Source organism: Mus pahari, chromosome 2 (assembly GCF_900095145.1).
Source record: "Mus pahari chromosome 2, PAHARI_EIJ_v1.1, whole genome shotgun sequence".
NCBI lineage: Eukaryota > Metazoa > Chordata > Mammalia > Rodentia > Muridae > Mus > Mus pahari.
Window position 1 is genome coordinate 42,392,647 of NC_034591.1, and position 8,527 is coordinate 42,401,173.

General features: G+C 43.9%; 1 protein-coding gene across 1 annotated transcript in view; it reads right to left on the bottom strand.

Moving 5' to 3' along the window:
- The window catches only part of Fam3c (family with sequence similarity 3 member C), a 48,811-nt gene extending 42,627 nt beyond the window's left edge, over window positions 1-6,184 (bottom strand). Inside the window, exon 1 of the mRNA XM_021190625.2 lies at window positions 6,039-6,184. The gene's annotated coding sequence lies outside the window, so the exon portion shown is untranslated. The remainder of the gene's footprint in view (window positions 1-6,038) is intronic.
- Window positions 6,185-8,527: the final 2,343 nt, after the last annotated feature.

The window sequence follows — 8,527 nt, forward strand, 5'->3', positions numbered from 1 at the left end:
AAAAAATGAGATGTCATGATGTATGCCTGCAATCCCAGCATTTAGGAGGCAGAGATGAAATGGTGGTTTGAATACGAATGACCCCCGTAGCTGAATGTTTAGTCATCAGGAGTGACACTATTTGAGAAGGATTAGAGGCCTCATTGGAGGTAGTGTCACTGAAGGTAGGATTTGAGGTTTCAAAGCCCCATGCTAGGCTCTGACTCTTTCTCAGCCAATGCATCAGGATGTAGTCTTGGCTACTGTTCCAGTGCCAGGGATGCCGGTATGCTCCCTGCCATGATGATAGCAGACCAGACCTCTGAAACTGTAAGCAAGCCCCCAACTAAATGCTTTAAAACAAAATGGTTGTCTTGGTCATGGTGTCTCTTCGCAGCAATAGAACAGTGACACCGACAGATGAGAAGATCAAAATTTCTAGATTATCCTTCACTAGAAAAAGAATAAGAGGCCAGTCTGAGCTATATCAAACCCTGTCTAAAACAAAAACAGGAAACAACCAAACAAGGACAGGGCTTTAGCTCAGTGGTTCATCAGAAGCCTGGAGTTGGCTCCCTAGCACTGCAAAGCAAGAAGAAACAATAACTCAGTATGCAACTTAAGCTGCTACTATTGTCCATTGTGGAACTTAATAGATGGACTTTAACATCAAGTGATTTTCAAGACTTTAACACTAAATGCTTACTAGAAATACTAACTTGGCAAGGCACTTTGGTACTGAATAGTAGAAGACACAGATTTTTAAAAAACTATTATCTACACAAAGTGAGAGGGGGCAAGGAATGTGGGGAAGAGACAGACAGACAGAGAGAAAGGGAGAGAGTTAGTTAAAAAAAAATTAGCTATGATGTACGCATCTCTAAATCCTAGCACTTCAAAGGTAAAAAAGGAAGGGACATAGTGTCTAAAGTCATCCTTGCCCAGAAAGGGAGTTCAATGACAGAAGGGGCTACCTGAGACACTTCCAAAACACAAAGACAAAACTCTATAAAAGGAATACAAAAGTTATTAAAAAGAAAAAAAAAATTGTTTTTTAAAAAACAAACTAATCTTGTATTTTGATTGGAGGAAGAAAAAAAAAAAAAGCACAATAACAACAACAAAAATTCACTCCCACAAAGTGGTACAGGGTTCTTCCAAATGGGAGAATACAAAGTCACAGACTGAAAACCTGAAATAAGGAGTCAGTAGGACAACTCTTTCAGAATACTGTTCTACTGAAACATCTTGGGAAGAGTACATACAGATGGCCTACTCCTGGCTGCTTTGGTTTGTCTGACACAGAATTTCAATGGCTAGCTCCTGCCACCTCAGTTTCCCATCTCCAGAATGCTGGGGTTCCTAGCATGTGCCACCATGCCCCATCTCTCAATTTGTCCGTTATCTGAATCAATATCTTATGGCTTCTCTTCTTTTGTCTTCAGCAGCACAAGATGCAAATTGATTTAAAAGAGGGTTAACATCTAAATGTGGGTAAGGGGAAACACTCAAGTCCAGGGTGCTCCTTAGTTCCCCCAGACTGTTACCCAAGGAAATCCAGGAAGGAGATGAGGCAAAACAGAACCCCACTGGGGAGACTTCAGTGTCCTCCGAAGTCTGCCATTAACTACTAACTGTCCTTCTACCTTACTTTGAAATAAATTGCTCTTCCTTGCCAGCAACCAGGAAGAATTCAGAAACCTCTTACCTGATCTGCAGCAGCCTGGATAAAGCCCCCTTCTCCATCCCAGGCAAACGTAGCTCTAATTCCTAACACAGGTTAGGGGAAGTGTCCAGCCTAGGCCAACTTTGCCCCAAAGACTTAATGCAACAACAGGTGCCGTGCCGGAGCCTGACAGACACTCTGAGAGCAGGGTTGCAACAGACAGCTCAGTGTTGAGTCGGCCACTTCCTAGCAGAACTCTGGAGACTGTAGAAACCACAGAGACACCTAGAGTTCTTTCTTTCCTCTCCAGGCACCTGAGCTAGCCCATTACAGAAATGTGCCAGTTGATCCGCATGCACTTGACAATGTTTTCCAACAAAACACTTAAGGGATTAAAAAGAAATCAGCCTTGTGTTCGTCCTTCAGCCTAATAGTACAAATAAGCAAGTTTTTCCATCTATAAAGGATGCTCAGACACAGGCTGGGGTAGTCTCCGCTGACTTCTCAGTAGTACAGAAAGATGGATTCTAGCCTGCAGACACTCCATCAGGGTCCCACCAGCTCTTAAATTTTTTAACTCACAGCCAGAGTTCAGGTCTCTTTTGAGAGATTGCTGTTAACCTTATTACCATCACATCTAACAACCATTCAGCCCAGGACGGTGTGTTCTGTGTCCAGGTGGAAAGTCAGGAAGCAGGAGTAAATGTGGGCTACTAACTAAAAAGGACCGCTAAAAAGCTGGAGGTCAAATGGAACTGCCACACCTACGCAAACACTGCATGAAGTAAATACTTCAGTGAACAAGACTATTGAGTCACTAAAGCATAAATAAATGGAAATGAGTAGTGGGACTAGACTGAATGACACCTCAAGATATGTCTGAGGCACTCCTTAGAGCTCAGCCACCAATACAATCTTCATGTCAATACAATCAGATGTCAGGCAAGGCCACCTTTCATAAACTCTTTACAAACAGCTTGCATGGTTGAACATCTGAAGAAATACTGACAGAATTTGTGTGTGAGTGTGTGTATGTGTGTGTGGTGTTTGTGTGTGTACATGTCTGTGTGGGTATGTGCATGTTGTATAGGAGAGAGAGAGAGAGAGAGAGAGAGTGTGTGTGTGTGTGTGTGTGTGTGTGTGTGTGTGTATGAAACCAGACATCATTGTCAGGTGTCTTCTTCGGTTACTCCCTCCCTAGGTGGTCTCTCATTGAAACTGGAGATGACTCATTAGGCTAGACTGACCAAGCTGAGAGCCCCAGAGATCCTCTGGCAAGCAGACTGAATGATTCCCCAGCCTTCAATATAATATCCTTTATATTATATCCTAACCCTCATAATAACACTACAAGAGAAGCCCTAAAACCTTAGACACCTAAAAAGGTATATTATTAATTTTAAGAAACACGCTTACCAGTCTAAATACAGAGGCTTCCAAACATGTTTGGTTTGGGGTTTTGTTTTGTTTTAGGGGGTTGTTGTTGTTGTTGTTGTTAGTAAAATACATCCTATCAAGTCCTTCGAAGGCCTCAATAAAGTGCTACTCACACCAGGGAGGTCAGAATCACTAGTGTGCCTTTTAACAAGCAAATGTCTCTGCTACTGCACACCTGTAGGATCAGACTCTCAGAGTAGGCCTAAGAACCCGGCATGTGTAACAAGCTCTTTGGGGGTGATTCTCTCAGGCTCAGAGCTGAGAGAGAGCTGCAGGATTACAGTGCACCGACCCACACAGAAAAAGTTAAGAAGGGGGAAAAAAAAAATCAAAATGAAAGCCAAGGCAGATCTAACGCCGAATCAAATCCCAGAGTCCAATTCTTATGCTACGAATTTTCATTATTTTCTGAATGGAAATAGAGCAGGCAGTCCCAGGGCCAGGTCCGCCAGGTGGAAGAGGGTGAGACAGGTAGGAAATCTGGAGACTGGTGTGAAGAAAGGAAGAAAGAACTATTTGCAATGCTCAAAACAGACTCTAGCTCAAACTGGCCCCGTGTTTTCTTACAGATCTTCTCTTCCACCAAGCAGCATTTTGTTTAAAAATCTGATAGCCACTTGACAAACTGAAATGGTCATTGGATTTCTAGAACCCAGAGCAGAGACCTTCAAGATAAAATTTAGTTTAGCTTGCTCCTTTGGAATTCTATAGCTGTTTAAATACCTTAACCCTACCTTATCCTACCAGGGGAAAGATGGGCAGACAGACAAATATTATCAAGTACAGTGACAAAGGGCTCAGAAGGTAAGTGTGCTGACAAGTCTGACATCCTGACTTCGAGTCCCAGAAAGAAAACCAACTCCGACAAAAGGTCCCTGCTCTCCACACATATGCCACAGCATGGGCCTTAGCCCCACCCCTTACATATGAAAAGAATGCAAGGTAAAAAATAAGTAAATTTCCTTTGAGAAAAAATAACAATAATGAAAAAAATAAGTGTTAACTATAGGAGGATCCAAATAGGATATCCATATTTCAGCTTTCACTCTGCTGGGGTTTTGTTTTATTTTTAAGAAAGAAAACAAGGAAGAGCAGGAGGGAATACATTTCCACCCAGCGTGGTGGGATCTTCATTTCCTGTAACTACTTCCCATTCCACTTGCTACAGATTTCCAGCTTCTTAACCTCATGTTTCGGGATTTCCCTGCACTTCATTGATACCTAAGTCAAGTGTAAAACTGAAGTCCACCAAGGTTCACAGAATTCAGCAGCCAAAGCTCCCCTGAGGAAAAAGTGCTGGAACAGAGTGGTTCCATCTGCCCAAACAGAAAGGCAGGTGTAGGTCAGCAGCCAGGGGCACAGAATAGAAAGAAGGCACTGAGGTAAAAGTTGTATCAGCTAAGACAAATTTACAAGCTCCTATTTTGATCCTATGCAATGCCCTTCAAGACTCATTCCAAGTTCACTAATTGTAGGTAGTGCAGGATGCCATTAGTTTACACAGCTGATCCCACAGAACTGCCTTAACAAGCTTGGAGGAGTTATGACGAAAATCACCAGGAACTCACTGTTGAGGATGCTCCCGCAGCAATCAAACTATCACACAAGACGCTTGACAGTCTTACCAAGGGAGGGACCAAAACAGAGAATGTGCCATTGATAGTTTGTGCCTTCCTACAAAGAAGAAATATTTTTTTCTGTTTGTTTTTTTTTTCCTGCTGTTCTCACAGCTGTAGTTTGCATGATGCTCTTATACCTGAGTAATGAGCAACGACAGATGAACGACTTGAATTTAATGTGACGAGCTGTAACATGCTGGAAGTCATCAGCTGGTTGTTTTAATAAGTAGAGTACATGTCTTAAGATTCTATGAAACAAACCTAATCACTTGCATAAAACTAAAAACCTAGCAAACTGCCGGAGAGAAATCACCAGATGAGCAACCTCCAGAAAGAAATACAGCAGGGCAAGGGAGAGTAACTTACTTTTCTTAGTGAGTGGCATCAGGGAAGTTATTAACTTTACTTCTTCATTAATGGAGGTTTCTCTGTGCTCCCTAAGGCACTGTATGAGAAACAATGTTTCCAAAGACTTGGAAATTTTAAATCTATCTCTGGACCTTCCAGGAAAGCATAGGCCGTGGGATTCGCCATTACCATCCAACTTTACTTACTATCTCAGGAAACTGGCCTCCTAATCTGTAAAATCTGAGCAGTAGTAGTAATAGGACCCATGTGAGGAGTTGTGAAAACTAAATATGCTCTAGGAAATACTGGGTAACGCTATCTAAGACGGTAAAGATGCAAATTAGGGACTTTGTATGCATGTGTTTCTGCCTATAAAGAAACAAGGCAAACGTTCTATCAGATAGTACTTCTATATTATAGGAATTAATTATGTAAATTGAAGCTGATGACTCCCCGCAAGTTACAGCTAGATGTGTCGATCTCAAATCGTCCATCTGTCACTCATTACTAAGTATAAGAGCGCTGACCATCATGCATACTACAGCTGTGAACACAGCAGAAAATAAAACTAAAAATAAAATGAACAGCACTCATCAAAGACATAGAACACCTATGTGTTCACTTGCAAAAGGAGAAAGCAGCTCCAGTTGGGCAGAGACGCAAACTTTGCAAGTGAGTCAAGGCAGTCCAGCACAGAGTTCGAATCCAGCACGCTGGTCCATCCCATCCAGTTCTCGGGGGACGCTCAACCTGCAGGATACGGACCACGAGGGGCAAACACCGGCTTCCAGGTGCAGCCGGAGCCCGGTGGCGCTCGCGACCCAACGCCCGGTGCAGACGCCGCTGAGCGGGCCGCGATGCTCCGGACGGCCGGGCCCCGCGGCAGCCAAGACCCGCATCGGGCTGCGAGGCAGCCGGCGTGCTGCTCCGTCCGCTCCTGCCTCCACGCGCCCAGCCGCGCCCAGCCCCGCCGCCAGCCCGAGCCTCACCCTTCTGCGGTCGCGCCGCCGTCAGTCCTGTCGGAGGCCGACGGGAGGTGCCGCCGCCGCCGCCTCCCGAGCGCGCCGATCGCGCCTCGGCTTCCTCCGGCTCCTCCGGCTTCGCCGCGCGCGCCCGCCCGCACCGAGGAGGAAGACAGCTCTCCCCAGGCCTCCTCCCACGCTTCCCGACGCGGCCAATGAGCCGGGCAACCACGGAGCCGCGCACGCCCCCTGGCGGTGGAGGACCGAGCCGACGCTGAGGTCCCGGGAGGAAGGGCCACAGCCGCCACGCGATCCCGGGTCGCGTCTGCGACTCAATGTGGACTTGCCACGTGGGAGCTGCCGCGTCCGCAGTCAGGAGCTGAGAGGCACCCGGGGAGGAGGGAAAATGTGTCAGCGACTCCGCCTTCACACACACACACTCAGAATCGCAACCCTTCAGGCGGCAATTTGAAATGACCAGTCCTGGGCTAGAGCTCATTCAGACTAGGACCATAGGGAATCTTCACTTGACTCCTGCGAACTAGGTAACTGATCATAAAAATCCTCTAGGCAGGGGAGTCATAACGAATTCTGCAACGCTGAATAATCTACCCAAGGGGAAGAGTATTGCCTGCATGCTGCATGTCAAGTTCTTCTTTCAAATTATTAGCAGTATGAGGAATGTTTTTCTCATCTGCTAGGAAGTTTACCTTTTATCAAGATTTTATGAGTAACTGGGAAATTAACACAAATTTTACTATGCACAATCTAAGAATACAATATTTCTAGTTTCAAATCCACAGCTGAATCATTAGCAACTGCTAACTTCTTTCTTTGGAAATCGGGATAATTTATGGTAGCAAAAATTAAATTGTAATGAAGTAATAGGGTTTAATTATAACAATTATGTTATCAAATTACAACTTTCCCCCCAAAACATAAAACACACAACCTCAAAACAACTATGAATTCAGGCTCTAGGAAAGGGAACGAAACAGGAAACCGTTGAGCTAAATTCCAAACCTTTGCCTTAGTTACTTAGTTGCTAGGAAGAAACACTATGGCCGAGGCAACTCTTGTCAAAACAAAAAACAAAAAAAAAATTTTAATTGAGGGTTTTCTTACAGTTTCAGAGGATTAGTCCATGGTCATCACGGTGGGAAGCCAGCAGGCATGGTGCTAGAGGAGTAGCTGTGAGCTTTAGGTCATGATCCACAGGCAACAGACAAAATACACATTGTTGGGCCTGATGTGGACTTTTGAAACCTCAAAACCTGCCCCTAGTGACACGCCTCCTCCAAGGCCACACCTCCTAATCCTTCTTAAACAGTTTCACTAACTGGTAACTAAGCATTCAAATATATAAACCCATGGGGGAGAGGGGTGTTTGGTTTTTACAGTATTAAAAAGCCATAACAGTTAATATACATATGCCGCCCCTCTAGTTCCTGTATCCCACTAAAAGTATTTAAGAAATCTCTTGAGTGGGAAAATAAGTTCCCATTTCCTCTGTAACTTAACAGAATGGGAAGGAAACTATATTTGTTACATTCTGATAAAGCCACCCCTGAGGCAATGTTTATTCCTAAAATCTGTTTGATTTCCTATTTCCAACACACAATAAGATAAAGCTCAGAATCTAGTCTTTGGTCAACAATAAAATTAATAAATGAGTTACAACCAACATTGTTTTGCTTTGATTCATTGAACAGACTAGAGCCAAACCATTCCTAAAACATGTACTGCACGGTGTGTGGGAATCTGTGTCTGTGTATATGTTGTGTGTTATAATGTAGAATATATATATATATATATATATATATATATATATATATATATATCCTACTCAATACAGATTACAGATTGTGGTTTTTTTTTTTAAGTCAATGAGTCACTTCTTTAGAATGGTTGTGACATAGCCTTTTTTTGTGGAAGAGTTGGGCTAACTTCCTGGGTTTTATTTGTCCAGGGTAAGTAGACAGGGGAAGTGCTCAGCATTAGTGAAATCTCTTGGAAGATTTCACAGGTAAGGAGAATGCAGGGAACTTTACAGCTCTGGGAGGTACTAACCAACCTGATATTACTGTCTTATAATGACAGGCAATGATCACTTATGTTCTAAAGCTAATGTTGCTTGTATACTTACTATGTGACAGCACATGTCTAAGATCGTTGCATCTGCTTATTCATGTAATCCTATAAATACAGAGGAGGAAGGGAGGAGAAGAAGGAAGCTATGCCCAGAGTGAAAGTGCTAAGACCTCACAGAGACAAGCGGCACCCCATGTGAGTAACTTCATAGTCCCTCTCTTTTGCTTGCTTAAAAAGAATATTCATTGTTCAGGCCTGGTGGTACATACCTTTAATCTCAGCACTTGAGAGGCAGAGAGAGGTGGATGTCTGTGAATTCAAGGCCGACCTGGTTTACACAGTAAGCTCTAGGACTGCCAGGACTGCAAAGAGAGACTCTGTCTCAAAAATACAAAGGAGGAGGAGGAGGAGGAGGAGGAGGAGGA